Genomic DNA, 16,731 nt, shown 5'->3' on the forward strand with positions numbered 1-16,731 from the left:
GGCTCTGAGCACCTGATGGAGCTTGTAGGCATCTCTGCTCATTGCAGGTGAGTTGGACTAGATGACCTCCAACGGTCCCTTCCAACTCAAATGATTCTTTGATTCTGTGCTTCTATGAAAGCAACTGAAAAAAAAAAGCAATGTAGAGAGGAAGAAGAGAGTGGCACAAACATTTGAAAAGATTATAAACATACAAAGTGACACCATCAAACCAAAATAATCAAGGAAAAGAGGAGGTGTTGCAAAAATGCAGATGGGCTGTTCACATCTTCATTTCTCACAGCAAAAGAAACCATGTAAAGAAAAATAAAACATCACCAGACCCAAGTGGCTCGTTTTTACTGATTGCCATTAAGGGAATTCAATGTGTACAAACAATGCAGAGCTCCAGAGTCCCAGGCTCTCTCATGTGGCTCATGTGGTTCAACATCCAAAGCTCTAGCCATCCTAGAAACCACAAAGAAGCTTATGGAAGGGTTAATGCTGGCAATCCTACTGTGGAAAACACAGCCGTGTAGAAGAGCTAGGGTAGCTTTGTTCCGTTTCTCCAAGACCTGGGTGGTCTGAGCCATCACACAAAAAGCACTGCTTGCTACTGAGGCACCAAAATGTTCCTACATGGGCTGTGCTCTTCCCAAGGGATTTCTCATGTCTGAGCGAGGATCCCATTCTTCCATTGCCACTGTGATAGCCCCAGAGATTATCAGAACTCAAATAAAATCAAGCCAAATCTATCAATCTGCTACCATTGTGTCAGAGCAAGCTGTTTCTCTCCTCTTTTGTGCTTGGAGTTAGTGTACTGGGAGAGCTGCCCGCACAGCTTGGCTTTGTGCAAGAGATGGTATGAATGCAGAGCCCCTTTCCCTGTGGCTCCGAAAGCTCACATGCAGCCCCGAGGCTGCTGAGATTGGTTTGTATCAGACTAGTGCATCAAGGAGATTCATTTTCAAAAAATTGCTGAAGAATGCACCGATCACAAATTTGACATCACTAAGGCATAAACAGAAAAATGGCCTTGAGGGAGGAATTTAAAGAGAAAGGGAGACCACTCAGAATGCACGAATATCAATAAAAGACTCAATAATGTTATTTGCATCATTGGTTTTCTCTGTTCGCCATGAATTAGCTTTGACTGAAACCACTGTCTCATGCAATGGGCATAGAGCCCCAGGATTGTGCGAGCAGCCCTCCCGCACAGCATGTAGGCAGGGTCCATGCTCCACTTAAGCCAATACAGCACAAGACATCATCTGCAGATGATGGCATTTGGGTATTGCTTTCATAGTCATGAGTCATCTCATCCCAGCAAATCTCCTACATGATGTGTCAAAAGTAAGAAACTTCCCCCGAAAAAAGACAGCCAGTCATGCTGACCTTTTCACTTCCCTCACTGGCCCACCATGCACAAAGGCAGCTGAGTAAAGCCTGCATGGGTTTGACCAAGGCAGCCTGCGCACTTTCTCCTACATCAATATTTCAAGCCCTGGTCTGAAGCACTCAGTGTTTAACTATCAAGCAAGGTTGGGGCAGGAAGGAACAGAGCTCTCTTTCACTGATGGATTCCAGAGCAGCCACAGCGGAGGACCAGCACCGAATGATGAGGCCAGGCTGTGGCTCAACACAAGTTACTTTGGAGGTGGTACAGCTCATCTGAAAAGCACCAGTACAGGGAGAGCCACGGTCCAACTCACTTAAACAACTGCTTTAATCACACCAGGCAATGCTTCTGTGTTGTGCAACACAGGGGCACAATCTTTATCATTAATGCTAGATGTGGAACACAGAAACCTTTGGGTGAGGGCCACTCTGGCCAAACAGCAGTCTGGCTTTCAGGGGAAGCTGCTAGATAACCCCGTTTTTTGGTCCCACAGAGTAAAGGCAGCAGTTGGCAGGGAAGAGCAGGAAACTTCAGCATGGGAGGAGTATGGAGAATTTTCTCCCTTGTTCTGAAGGATGTTTCGTAGACTAGGTATTACATCAGCTGATTAGACACTGGGGAAACAGAAGTCACATTTTAAACAAAATCAGCTGGGAAGAAGTATGTGTCAGTGAGGGACCACTTGGAAAAACATATTAATGACTGTAGTTAATTTAGCAGGGAAAAAAATATCCAAGTGAATGGATAGTGAAATTCTACATACGTCTGATGATGGTATGTTTCCAACAGATTTCAAAGAAGGGTTGGGATGGGCTATTTTGTTGTTTTGATGTGTGGTATTTTTCTAGCCTATCTTACATTCAAATTTGTGCTTATACTGTCCTCAAAGCTTGCTTCTGCCCAAGCACTAGAGGGAAGAGCTTAAAACACAAATCAAAGCTGCATCTCCTTCCTCAGAAACAAGTTTTACTATCTCCTTTTTGAACACAGATAACATATTGAGCAAAGTTCAGGACTAATTGGCTCATATCTGATTACTGAAGACACATTCGTGGTTCCTGGAAAACCCTGTGGAGAAAAATTACTAAGACACTGCCTTGCTTACAGAATATTGCCTCTGTTTTCTCAAGGGGATTGGAAAAGTGGTTCTGCTCTGATAATTCTTCAGCTTCTGTTGGTTATGATGCCAGAGGCTCATTTCCCATTGGTCTCAAATATTGAAGCATCATTGCAATTTAAGTAAACTACCATCAAATAAACACAGAAGTATAAACAGTCCAATTCTAACAAAGTACATCCAACTTGGCTCTCAAAATACACTTATGGGCATAAAATCCTCTAAGTAACTGCTAGAAACTGAACTAATCCTGAAGACTGCTTTACTAATTATACACACTAACTTTGACAACATTACACCATGTATTAGTTTAGCCCAGAGAGTTCTCACATAAAACAAAGTCACCATCTCTCTCTTCTGAACTGCAGCAAAGACACTGCTCTACCAGCTTTCAAGCCCCATATGCTTTGCTACTTCTCAGAAGTATATTGTGCATGTTGGAAACATTTTTTAAGCACTAAGTAGGATCTCGCCCACAACCCCAGTACATTTAAAGATCTGGTTCTCCAAGACTTAAATCTCACTGATAAGAGGCTAAGCCCATGCTTTATACTTGAAGATACAGGCTGCATTTACTGAAGGTTTTAATACTCTGTGTATCCAAGGAATTTAAACACTTCAGAAGTGGTCTGGCTTTTTCTCAATCAAATTATCACAGTTCTATATTTCCAACCTTTGCAGCATGATCTCACTCTGCATTTTAGGAAGCGCTAAAAATCCAGCATTCTTTTTTTACAGCAGCACATTATGATGCAATCACCTTACGAACTTCACTTCACGCAAACAGTGAACACAAAGATACATTAATGGGGCTTGAGCATCTATGGCACACACACACACACAAGTGCTATTCCACCTACAAGGAATGTATTTAAAGAAAATGCTACATCCCAAAACGCCATTTAGTTCACTTCTTTTTAAGAAGCATCACTTAAGGATGAATAAAAATACCCTCTAGTCATTCAAGGCTACAAAGAAGGGAGGCTGATTTAAAGAGGTACAGTCTACTTTCTAGCCATGCTTAGCCTAGAAACTTAAAAAAAAAAAAAAAAAAAAAAAAAAAAAGCAGCTAAATATATGTTAACACAATTACCTTCTTGATCAATTTATACTGGATATACCTTTGTATCCCTTTGTATTAGCTACTTTTCTAATTACCATGAAACCTGATCTGGATGATGCTTTATACAGAGTGTGAGTAAATATATATTTATATAAAATTTGCATAAGCGTTACTAAATATACAGTACATGACTAATAGCTCGATAGATGCTTGCTGCAGTTTCGTAGAGAATCACCTCCACCACAGGACTTTCTTCTCACCCAGTCTGTCCATGGCCAGGTGGGTGGTGTGGAATTTCCCACTGGAAACCACCATCACAATAACACTGCGCCTCCAGAGAAGAAAAGGAGGCCCGCTGCCCAACTGCACAAAGTACAAAGTGTGCTGCTTTTACAGGTTTAGGAAATAGCACAGTAACATGAGACACCCTTACTTGTCATTCAGCACCAGATACATAGAAAATCCTCTTTACAATGTTTTATACTTTAACAGGGAAAACTCTACACTGCATTCTATTGAGTTGAACATATTCCCTGCCCTGCCATCTGCTATTCTCGTTAAATAGCCTCCCATCAGTTTCAATGGGGACAGATCAAGTGCAAAGGTGTACATTTGTATGCAGAATAGAACTTTAGACAAGAGGTGCCTTGTGAGAGCCAACATGAGATGCAAGAGCCATTCTCCTCCACCCAGCCCAATAACCTGATAATGCTTCTTCAGTGAGGCAGATACAACATTGCTATTTGGTACAAAAAGCACCCACCTCATCTTTTATTCTTTGTTCTTAGTCATACATGCAAACCACATTAAAACACTGATTTAAAGAAGGACCTATATTGCCCAAACAACATTAGCCACATTCATTTTTCCAGTACTTTGCTCAGTGTTCAGACTAATTAAGTATTTGTACCTACTGAACTATATTAGTAGGTACGTCACTGATGGATTTAAAGGATAACATTCCTTCACTGGGAATTGCCACCAGCTCACACTGCTCACGATACTGAAATGTAACACTGATAGATTAATACAGAAATCCCTGCAAAGTGGCAACATGAAAATGCAAGGGCAAAACTAAAATGCTAAGTAGGAAAGATCAGCAGGTCAGGTTCTGCATATTCACATGGCTAGTGTATGTCTGTGAGACGCACAAATGGTTGCTAACAGCTTTGTCAACTCAGCCCTTACACGGGATGGCTGCTTCATGCACTCAGCACAGAGTACACAGAGTAGTCTTCCAGCTCAGCATTGAGCAGTCATTCAGGTATCAGCTATCCAGGGAAGCTTATTCGTTGTTTTTCTTTACAAATCCCACATCTTCGTGGTGCTAATTGTTTAAAAATAAGGAAGCAGCAGAGATATTTCAAGTACAAGGTGGCCCAGATAACCACAGAAATACTGAAAATAAACTTCCAGATAGCTGAGTAGCCCAGATAGCTACAGAAAGGCAGAGAGATTTGGGACCTTGTTATTATCACAACCAACTGATAAGCAAAAAGAGAAGGAAAAAAAAACAGGGTTTGTCTATAGAAATAAAAGTCAGGGACTGGCAACCAATCAGGAGAACTCCTACTTCTGAGTTGTGGGGAAGGGTCAGCAGCCAAGAGAAAAGCAACTGGGCAGCCCAAGGATAAGCACAGCCTTTCCACAGCCAAACCCAATTAACAAGGTATCAAAAGTTCTTTGCAGTCTCTTTGCTTCCTAACCCAATTGGGCTGACCCTTAAGCAGCGACAGGAGAAACAAGAAATGTTTTTCCTACCACCCACTTTAGTATTCTTCATAGGCTCATTACAGCCTTATTTTATAAAGTATCAAGATACAGAAACACTTGTCAGTGAAAATTTGATTTTCAGGTCTACAAGATTCCCAGGGTCCACCCCTCAAGTGTCTCCTTCCTTCCAGATACGTATGGAAATCCAAAAGCCACTGAAATACTCAGATACAACAATCCCTATCACCTTCATAACAGTAAACTGATTCACATGTACAAAGAATCTTTGCCCTCTCTCCATCGTTAACAGTGAGGTTTCTGCCCTCAACCTACCACCTGACAGAATCACAGTCTTCAGTGCTTCTCATTACATAAAAATCAAGCAACTGAGCACATTGTGTGTAGGAGTGAAGCAGATTCTGTTTCAGCACTCAATGCTATACTTCAAGGTAAGAGGCAATGATGATCTGCATTCTCTCTTACAGAAAGAACATCCCAAGGTGGAAGGGACCAACAAGAATCAATAGGTCCAACCCCTGGCTCCACGCAGGACCACCAAAACTTAAACCTAGTGTCTGAGAGCATTGTCCAAATGTTCTTTGAACTCTAGCAGTTGGGGCTGTGCTCACTCTTCTCTTGTGCAGAACATTTTCCTAACACTCACTAACCCTGCCTTTAAGCAGCTCTACAAGGTTACCACTGTCCCTTGTTCCCACCACCTCAAGTATCATCAAAATGTTTTCCTTTATTTGTCCCTGTCCTTCCATTCTCTTTTCTTCTTCTTCTGACCTCCTCAACTTTATAACTTGGAAACCCTTCTCTTAGAGGCAGAATTTTCTACTTGCTCTTCGCAGTTGAGATTTCTCCTGCCACATCCCCATTTTACCCCGTCTCTTGTTCACTTCCTCACACTTCAACCTTCCACCATAAACATGATCTCAGCAGTACCCTACAAGCATGGCAACCCAGTCCTCAAACTGACTTTCCTCCATCAGACACAGATCTCTCCACTGCTTCTCAGGACAGCCTTAAACCAGAGGCTGTTAGATGCCCCCCCAGCCACCCACAGGGAAAGGGAGGCAGCAGAGAAAAGACATAGCATAAGCTCTGCCAAAGTGAAAGCAAAACTGCCCACTGCTTTGGGAACTTCTGAGGACTACTGCCTCTGCAGCTCGACATTATGTCTGGAAAGCACAGTATGGATACACAGGAGCCAGGAGCAATGAGGATTTCAAAGCTTTGTGTCAGAGCATGGGTCAGATCTCCACCAGATGAGGAGCCCTATAATCAGGATAAACGATTTTTAAAATCATCAGATTGCAAATAACTGTACCACATGCTTCTGGTCTCACTATAAGCTGGACTGTTTCAGATTTTCTCCTTCTACCAAGAAAATGTAGATCCCAGATTTAGGTTTAAGAATATTTCTTTAATTCTTGCTTAGCCTTTTGTCTAGACTGTCTTTTTTGAAGTGCTTCATCCTGGCTTCATTTCACACCTGCCAAAAAACGCAGGTAAGAAGGAAAGTAATTGAAAGTTTTTGCATTGAACACGTGTGTGAGCATCATCTAGTCCTTGTTTGCAGAAGGATTCACATATCACAAAATATTCTGAGAACATAATTGACATGCAGCTATTCTCACGAGCAACTCAACCAGAAAGATTGATCTCCCTTCCTGGGCACAATCCCAGGAGAGAGTTCAGTGTACTGAGCACCCTTGAGACCCAGTAGGCTTATCTCTGAGATTGCTGAGGCAGAACTGTTGTCAAGAGTGTAAATGCAGTCCTGATGCAAGGGGATGAAAGTTATTCTAATCCAGTCTGCTATTTGTGCTGCTGCCCAGCAAGCAGAATGAAGTGGAGCCCCTATAACAGCAACTGCAGCAGTGCATCAGTGTTCAGTGCAGAGCACTGGAGATCTTCAGTGAGATGCAAGGACAGGAACACCCTCTCCAAACAGCAGGAGATGCAATTGATTATCAGACACAGGCACTCTGCAGAGAGCAAAAGGAACAAAGCCAACGTCAGCCATTCTGCAGCACAGTTCTCCCCTCACAAGTGCCCTTTTGGAGCAGTAATTCCTTCAAAAGAGCAGGGGAGAAAAACAGATACCCAGCAGTGTGCTAATCTTCACATACAGAGCAGTTTTAATGCAGTGTAATCTTACAGAAGGAGGAAACAGTACTTCCCTTGTGCCAAAGGTATCAAAACAGTCAAAGATGGCAAGCTCCACTGACGTTAACTTTATTAAAGGAGGGCAGGCTTGGCAGGAGCCAACCAGAGACAGAGAAGCATCCACTTGTAATGACAGAAAATGATGGACAGCTGGGACCTCTTGAAAGGATATATAGGCAAACGTACACACAAACTGGAAACTGCAAATCACAGCAACAAATTTACAGTTATCAAACAATAGCACAGCAGCAGCAATGTGTGCAGCTTAATAACTGCCTGATTCTTCTTGAATTTGGCACCTGTATTATTTTGCAGCAGCTGTATAATTAACCAAAGGGGGAAGTGGTGCCCTGGGGTTATTACAAGAGCACCAAACCTTCTCCAGTCTGTTCCTCAGCAGAGAAACATTTTTCCATGCAAATTGGATTGAGAAGTGAAAGAAAAGACTGGCATTCTCTGCAAAATTCTGAGCAAGAGGAGCCTACTTTTAATTAAACTTTATTTCAAATAACAATAGGATTCATTTCTATTCACAGATTCTCCCTTGCATCTAAATATCAAAAAACAGTCGATGCATAATGGTGCTGAATGTAAAATCAGTTCCTAAACACTTTAAGTTAACACAGAAAACATTCTCTTGATGACATGTCAGTACATCTCATCCAGCCTTGCCTAAAACAGCTTAGAAATAGCAGCTTGCACTATATGGCACTGCTCAGACATTCAGAATCTCCTAGCAGAAATCAGAAGAGACCTATGTTGTTTGTTAGGATGAGATACTCTTGTTATGTATATTTGGTTCTATAGAATCTTTGAAGCACTGAAAACAATTGAGAGCCTTGCCTCCTCCTCCTGCAAAATGGGAAGTGAAAAGTGAATCAAGGATCTGAAACACAAAGCTGTAGTATTGTAGCAGAAGCAGAAAATACCAATGCATTCACCTCCCCTTCCCTGCAAACAGTTCAATTATCATCATGTCCCCAAGCAGATTCCACACAATCACTGTGACATCTGTTATGGAAACGAACATTAATCTATATCTGCAAGGAGCAAACACACTGGCAAGGTTGCAGCAGGGGGAGGGAGATTAGGTGTTACTTAGCACACAAACTAGAAAATGACAGCTTGTCACATCCATGAGTAAATACCAGCAGAAGCAAGACGAGGCAAGATGCTGCTTCACTTTTTTACTCCAGCACAGCATAACAGAGATACAGATTAAGGACAGTACTGCAGATTCCTATTCCCTGCCTGCAGTAATAGCATCTGGATGCCCATCACCCCCCTGGGAGCACTATCAGTAATGGATTATATCCGCCACTCATGCACATCAGTAGAGCTGACTGAGCTGGAGAGGGCTGAGCCCCTTCCCAGCTGGAGCCAGAAGGGCTACAGAGGATGAGTGTGCAGTGACCCTTTCTTTGAGTCACTCTTGGATGGCAAGGAACTGCCCACAGCCTTGTCAGCAGCAGGACAGTGATGTGGTACAGAAGCAAGGGGCTTAGCAAAGACATGCCATTGTGTGAAAAATCATATCACATAGTGCAATCCTCTTTGCACAGGCACACACACCTTAAAGAAGGGAACAGTGAGCTCAAATTCCTGTGTTTCCTCAAGTACAGGTGTGCACCCATGGACAGCTGCTGCAGAGCCCCTTACATACTGTCTGAGTCCACAGGCATGAGGCTGAAGGCATCTTAGAATCACAGGAGCATTGAAGATGGATAAGACCTCTAAGACCATCCAGTCCAACTGTCAACCTACCACCAATATTACCCACTAATGTCCCTAAGTATCACACCTACACATTGCTTGAAAACCTCCAGGAACAGTGATTCCCTGGGCAGCCTGTGCCAGTGCCCAACCACTCTTTCAGAGAAGTTTTTCCAATCTGAGTGTCATATTGGCAAGCCTCCAGTCATCTGGGACCTCTCCCATTGACCAGGACTGCTAATAGATGGTGGAAAGCAGCTTGGCAATTGCATCCACCAGCTTCCTGAACACCCTTGGGTGGATCTTCCATCACCTTGTAGTTCAGCATGCAGGACTTCAGTGGCTGCATCATGCAGCTAGGCACGAGACTGCTTCTAGCTGCAAGATGGAGGAAGAGCTGTGGAACAAAGCTACTGATTAAAAAAAAAAAATAATAAAAAATAATAAATAAAACAAACAAACAAACAAACAAAAAACCACCATCAAGCAAGAGTTCCAATAGCTCCAAAAACTATCCCAGGGCCTCTCACCTTTACCTTCAGGCAACACAACAGTGCGTGCTTGAGACACATCACATCTCAGTCTGCAAGAAATACATTGCACTAACAGTTAATGGTATCTCATAGTGGTGTACTGCCCTTTCATTGATGATGAGTTCTTCTCAGGGGCATATTCCCCACACCCAGAAGCCTGCATTCAAGGCACAGTATACTCTGATGCATATGGTGTGAACACAACTGAAAAAAAAAATATTATGCCAACTCCCTTCTACCTTTAGACGTACAGCTTCCCACCCCCTCTTCATTGTGCTTTTACAGTGAGAGTTTGTTCCTAATTGGTACCCAAGTGCTCATAATCAGATTAACTCCTCCACAGAAAGAGTGCTGCTTTTTATCCTGATGAGAACAGATAACTCAGACTTCACTTACATAATCTGATTTTAAAAATCACCATAATCAGGCTTTGGTGGAACGACTGTTTTAACAGATGTGACAACTTGACTACAGGCAAAGCAAATAGCTGGCTTGAAAATATGCAAAACTTTAGGATCCTGGACAGTGGAGAAGAATGCCAAAATCAGAGCTCACTGGGACTTTTATTGGTTCATACTCTACTTCTCCACAATCCTAACCTTTAGCTTTAAATATAAACACACATAGAGAAAAACTTTGGCAATTGGACTCCTGACCTGAATTTGTATTCTCATGCATGAGATAAACTTTAAGCTTTCAGGAGTTACTCATCTACAGTCTGATTTCACAACAAAGAACACTGATTCTTCTATTCAGTAGAAAAACAGTAACACTTTCTGTAAGAAAGCTTTATTCAATAGTTAACAGTGAGAAGCTACTAGAAAAAAGAAAAAAAAAAAGTAGAACAGGAACAGGAAGGGGTCTTAAGCTATCTAAAGGAAGGTTATTCTTGGAACTGTAAGAATACTTTACATCAGAATCATTTAGTAAGCATACTGAAACAGTTCCCTATTAATCACATTTTCAGCTAGGCATTTTAAATTCATATTTTCACAAATTTACATGGTTTGAATAGGGGCTGCTGGCTGCAGCAACCCCAATACCTGTTTCAAAGCAGAGGCGAGATGCCTGTGCTGGTGCTTGCTGCAGCCTGACCCAGAGCCATGCCTCTGCTGCTGCACCCCTGCCTTGAGCACTGAAATGGAAGGTTGCAATGGGAGTGTGCACAGGGATACCACAGAAACACCTGTGAAGGGGAAATATAAATGCAGAGACAGTAACAAAATCTGAGTTTTAAAACAACTACTTTTTCTTCCAAAAGATGTAGTTAAGAGGTTTCATCACCGCTTTACATGCCGTAAAAATAAAAGGGATGTTCAGAAGATTCTGCTTTTATCTGCCACGCAGTTTGCTTTCAAGTTTGCAGCACTGTGTGGTTTCTGAGATGAGCAGATATCTCTTCTGGGTATTTCTAACACACCTACTGACTTAGATCTCTATCCTGCAAATGCTTATGCACATGCTCTTGTCTGCACTATCCAAGATACACTTTATGTGCATTATATCTAGGACAGCTTCAAAACTATGAGTGCTGAAGACAGCCATTCAACATGGCACAGTTTGGCGAAATATCAGTGTTACAGTTAAAAAAAAAAAAAAAAAAAAAAAAAAAAAAAAACCCAAAAATTTTTAAATCAAGAAATCCTGACCAGCTTTAAGCTAGTTAGATTCTGAACTATCGCCAGAAAAAAAATATATATATATATTTATATATCTCATGATTGTCTTTGTTTTGGCCAGTACCCACAGCCTTCATAAAAGACCCTGTCAGTTGGCCTCTTCTCTTCCAGAAAACATCAGCTGCAGTGGTATTTTTAACTGTGCCATTTTTCCCACTCAGAATATTTTCTTAATCCATTACACTCCAGGTACCATCTGCTGAACAAGTCACACATGGCTAAGGAGCCTGGCCACATCCACCTCTACCAAGTGAATGAGCCCTAATTTCTTAGCCTGGAACCACGTGAGCCACTGCACTGCATCCAACTCCAACTGCTTTTGCCACAGTTTCTCAAGGGTACAATACCCCAGCACAGTCCCAGAGGCAGCTGCAACCATTGATTAGTTACAACACAGAACAGTCATGCTTCCATTCAATTTCTGTGAAAAGAGGAGAGAGCAACCACTCTGTAGGCCTCCAGTTACTTGCCTTTTGTTCCCAGTTTCACGCTAGGAACAGGACTGTGATGCTAGGATCTGAGCAAAGCACTGTCAGAAAAGGACATCAGGGGTACACATTGTCATCCATTCCACTGCCTTGCCTGGTGCCAGGGAGTACTGAAGGGGCTACATAATGAAGGCTGGGATACCAGTGCTGACCACAACTGTTTTGGATGCAGCCTCAGCGAGTATATGCCAGGATGGTACAACCTGTTAAATAAAGGGCAGAGGACAGCTTTAGCATCACTCTTGCAGGGCTCTATGGCTGTTGGCACTTAGTAGCTAGCATGGTGCAAGCACAGGGGAAAGCAGGTTTCATCCTTCACTCTTGCAGGTTGCTTGCTCCAAGCTGTAGGCAATGACAAGAGCAATCTGGCAACAGGAACGCCGCAGTCCAGATCCAACTCAACATCCCTTCTCCGGTACTGCTTCACAGCCTACTAAAAAGAGACGCCAAGGCTGAACACAAGCCTGATCCAAACAGGGAAGCTCCATAGTGCTACAGCTCTGTGACATTCTAGCAGCCTGAGTTAACCTGAACAGGAATCCCTTAAGACCAGCCCAACTACACCAGCACCCTCTCAGCTGGCTTTACCTCTTGTTCTGCTGCTCTCCCAGTCTGTACATATACATGAACATGCATAAAATCATAGAATGGCTTGAGTTGGAAGGGAACTCGAAAATTACCTAGTTCCAGCCACTCTGATACGGGCAGGATTGCCAACCACTAGATCAGTCACTGCATCAGGCTGCCCAGAGCCCCATCCAACCCAGCCTTGAGAGCCTTCAGGGACAGGGCCCACAGTTTCTATGGGCAGCTGTGCCACTGCTTCACCACCCTCTCAGTGAAAAAATTTCCCCTGACATCTAACCTAAATATTCCCCTTTTTAGTTTAAAACCATTCACCCTTGTCTTATTACTTATTACTGTCTACCCATGAATGTTGCAAGACAGGCACAGAGAAAAGCTGCTTCTCTTTTTTTTCCTTTTTCAAACCAATTACATTTCTGCAGTGACAGATTAGTGTTTACAATAATTCAGATATTAAATATCCAGAAGAATTACTGTTGCTTAAAATGTGGGTTAGGCAGCATTACACATAGCTTATTTGTGCTGCCTAGTAACAATTACACTGAACACAGTGTTTAAAGTGAGATGTAAAGCCAGCAAGAGGTAAAAGGAAGCATGGAATAAAATTTCATTTAAGTGAGGTTTGCTGGAGACAAAATAGGGATTACTACAGTAGCAGAAACTGCAAAATGGCAAGTGACACTATAGCTGAGTTCAGCACAGTAAATAATGAAAGAGACACAACCTCTCTGGCCCCCTGCAGCTCACTTAGTTCTGATGGCTGTAGAAAGAAAACAGGAACAATTCATACAGAGATTTGTCTAATATCTTTCAGAAGTTGATAAAATATCTCATTAAGGCACTGCACTTCAAAGCTTTGAAAGCTGTTATCTTAAATCACTGCAGTTTCTACGGCAACAGTTTAGTAGGAATCAGATTCTACAGGAACAACCTGCAAATTGTCAATGCAACAAATCACTGCCTTGTAGGTAGAGGTAATTAGGATCCCAGCTGCTATTATCAGCTGATAGTATTTCACTTTAGCCTCCCTCACATTCTAAGAACAATCTTTCTCAATAACAAGCATTGCCAAAATACTATGTTTTCTTTAAATACCCTTACTTTCCTTCCTGAAGATCCAGGAGCTATTTAATTAGAGAAAAAGATGACTTAACCACATAAAAGACTCAGGCTGTCTAGTCCATATATAACCATATATAACCATTCCTACACTGCACTAAATGCCGGGACAACAGCTGAGCACTAGGGTTAAAAGTAACGTAGTGCGGTGGTTAGTGACTACTGCCATCTTGCGAACAAAATCCCAAATGCCATTCCTTTGCTCAAACTGCATCTGACGGAGCACAGCAGGGGAAAAAAAAATAAAATCTGCGCATGCCTGCATATTCATCTTACAGTAAGCATATAATATTCATCCAGACAAGAGATGACAAAACGAGACAGGTCCTAACGGATATAATAGAGCATTCCGGACTGCTGAATGTCAGTTGAGCATTTAGATACTGAAACCAGCTGGTCATTGAATCATAGGGCTTGGAAGGGTCCTCTGGGGATCATCCAGTCCATGCCCCTGCTGAAGCAGGTTCCCTGTAGCGGGTCACACAGAAAAGCTTTCACATGGGTCTCAAATACCTCCAGAGAAGGAGACTCCACAACCCCTCCAGGGAGCCTGTTTCGGTGTTCTGTTACCCTCATGTACAGAAGTTCTTCCTCATATTTGCATGGAATTTCCTGTATTCTAGTTTTAGGCCATCACTCCTTATCCTATCATTACACATCAACGAGAAGAGCCTGGCTCCATCCACACAACTCCCACCATTTAGTGCTTTGTAAGAGCTGGTAAGATCCCTCCTCATCTACCCTTCTCCTGGATGAACAGGTTTCAGAATAAACTTTCTGAAGGTAGTTCAGAAAAGGACAGCTGTAAAAGCTTTGTATATTCTTCAAACTATTTTGTTACTAAGTTTGCTGCCCCCCACCCCGTGCCATCACGGGGCTCTGCCCACCAAGCAGCCTGGCCTGGCTCAAGAGCAACCACACAGCAGTGTGTGATCCACACTGCCTGGGCTGGCACTGGGAGGGCACAGGACAGTGCTGACACAAGTTTCACCAGATAATGGTGTGCATTTTGATACGCTGACTGAACACGGTCCTGTGAATAGTGGAAGATATGCAGCTGTGCTGTTTTCAAAAAGGAATTTGAGAATAGGTTTGAAGAATGCTGGGGAAAAAAAAATCATCAATTTTTTGCCAGAGTTGTGATCCCTTGCCCAGTTGACATGAATACATTACTTACTAATTTTCAAATAGAACGTGTAAAGCTGCAATCAGACATTCAACTCAACTAACTGATCATGTCTCTTTACCAGACCTTTATAAGCCTCATTTGACCAAAGGGAATGCACCCCTTGCTTTGCTATCACACCTTATGCATGGCATTGCTTTTTGGCTGTACGTACATCTGTAAATGACTGTTTTCAAGGATGAATCACAGGAAGAGTAAAACGCCATCAAAAAAAAATCTCTGATGGACATCTTAGGAGCTGACTGAGAGTTGCAGCCAGAGCCACCAAACCAGACTGATGCATTAGTGTCACAAAAACAATGTCAAATAACCCACTATTTTGTTTTTGTTGCTCTTTATGTTTTAATTAAAAAAAATATTTTAAGTTTTGTTATAGTTACATACTTTAACTACATGGTATATTTTATATGCAGCCCATGACAATTCCTCCTCACTCAGAGCAGCCTGGACAAACCCGAAGGTTGGATGCTCATGTACTGAGCCACATCCCCAAGTGCCACATGAACACCTCTATTAAATCCCTCCATGGAACAACAGTTGCACATGGCAGCACCAGCTCCATCTTGGATAAGAATGAGACTTTGCCTGCAGAGCAGTCTTTTTTTTCCAACTTCAGTTTATCAAAAAGGAGTACAAGCTGTGCTAATGGTGCTGGGAGCGGGGAGAATGGGAGGGCAGCCTCTTGCAGGGCTGACTCTGCCTTTCAGCACTGCCACACACACACACACCCCATCAAATCCAAACCCACACGTATTGCACGTTACATGTGTAGTACCAGTTGGCAAGTAGCACAGTGATTGCCAATAATATGTCAACCCACCTACACTGTGCATGCCTGTGAAGATAAATGTATTTTGTTATGAAGCAGATACGCAAGTTTTTGTATTTAACTATCAAACTTGGGCTTGTGTTATTTTACAAAGCAATTTAATAAGCCAACATGTTCACTGTGGAAGAAATATCCAGAATACTTGCCCAGTGCTCACAAACTTTGTTATTTTCAACATCTTCAAGATGAGGATCATTTGTGCCGTGCTTCAAATCATAGAGGCATTCAAAATGAATCTTAAAATTGTGGCAAGCTCAAGATACAAGTGATTTTATGCATTTTGATACACTAACAGCAGCCACGAAGGTGAGATTGTGAAGTGAAGGGTGTTTCTCTCTGGTCAGAGAAGTACGACTAGAATTTTCTTTGAATCTAATGTCTGAATGCAACTCTGTACAATCCATTTGAAAATTTGCAGATGATATATTTATATTAATTGAAAATTGAGTCCCTATTCTTCAATAGCCCATGAAGCACGCAGCCACGGGGAACCCAGGAATCTTGGAGTTTCCCCCAGGAGCTCCCTCTTCAGGCTGCTAGGGATCCCAGAAACCAACCAACACATTATGCTTTTAAGATAATCCATGCTAAATTCATGCACTGCTGTCACATCTACCTCAGTCACCAAGCATAACATAATGGAAAATACAACAGTGATAGCAGAGCAGCAAGATCCCAAGCCACACTAAGTGAGGATTCACTCAAATGCAAAAGCAGTAGACACAAAAAAATAATAAATAAATAAATGTTGCTTACCTTTAAAAGGCCTCAGATATGCAGAAATCTCTAGATAAGATACTTTTGCTTACACTGCCAACCCTTAAATGAGGTCTGGGAAGGGGTGGATCCTGGCTCCACCTATTCTGGTCATTCATGTGCATTGCTGGCACCTGAGCTCCTCTGGATTGGCCCTGCCTTCCCACCAGGTGCTCAATGACAGGTCCAAGCCATGCCTTAGCATTTTTGCTACAAGGACCCAAGACAATTCCTCTTCACCCAGTGTGGCCCAGGCAAGCCAAAGGGCTGGACAACCATGCTCTATTGTATTAGCGTAGGAAACAGCTCTCTTTTCCTTCTGCCCACTTCTCTTTTCTCCTTCCTTTGAATAACATGGTTTTAACATAACAGCATCAGATCTGGTTTATTTAAAAGG

The 16,731-nt window shown here is 42.4% G+C and overlaps 1 protein-coding gene across 1 annotated transcript in view; it reads right to left on the bottom strand.

The window, feature by feature from the left end:
- Positions 1-16,731, bottom strand: part of SH3BP5 (SH3 domain binding protein 5) — a 61,956-nt gene that overhangs the window by 44,297 nt on the left and 928 nt on the right. The gene's annotated exons all lie outside the window — the stretch shown is intronic.

This window comes from Centrocercus urophasianus, unplaced genomic scaffold (assembly GCF_019232065.1).
Source record: "Centrocercus urophasianus isolate 14NV4802_14NV808 unplaced genomic scaffold, USGS_Curo_1.0 seq_16, whole genome shotgun sequence".
In the NCBI taxonomy this organism is placed as follows: Eukaryota; Metazoa; Chordata; class Aves; order Galliformes; family Phasianidae; genus Centrocercus; species Centrocercus urophasianus.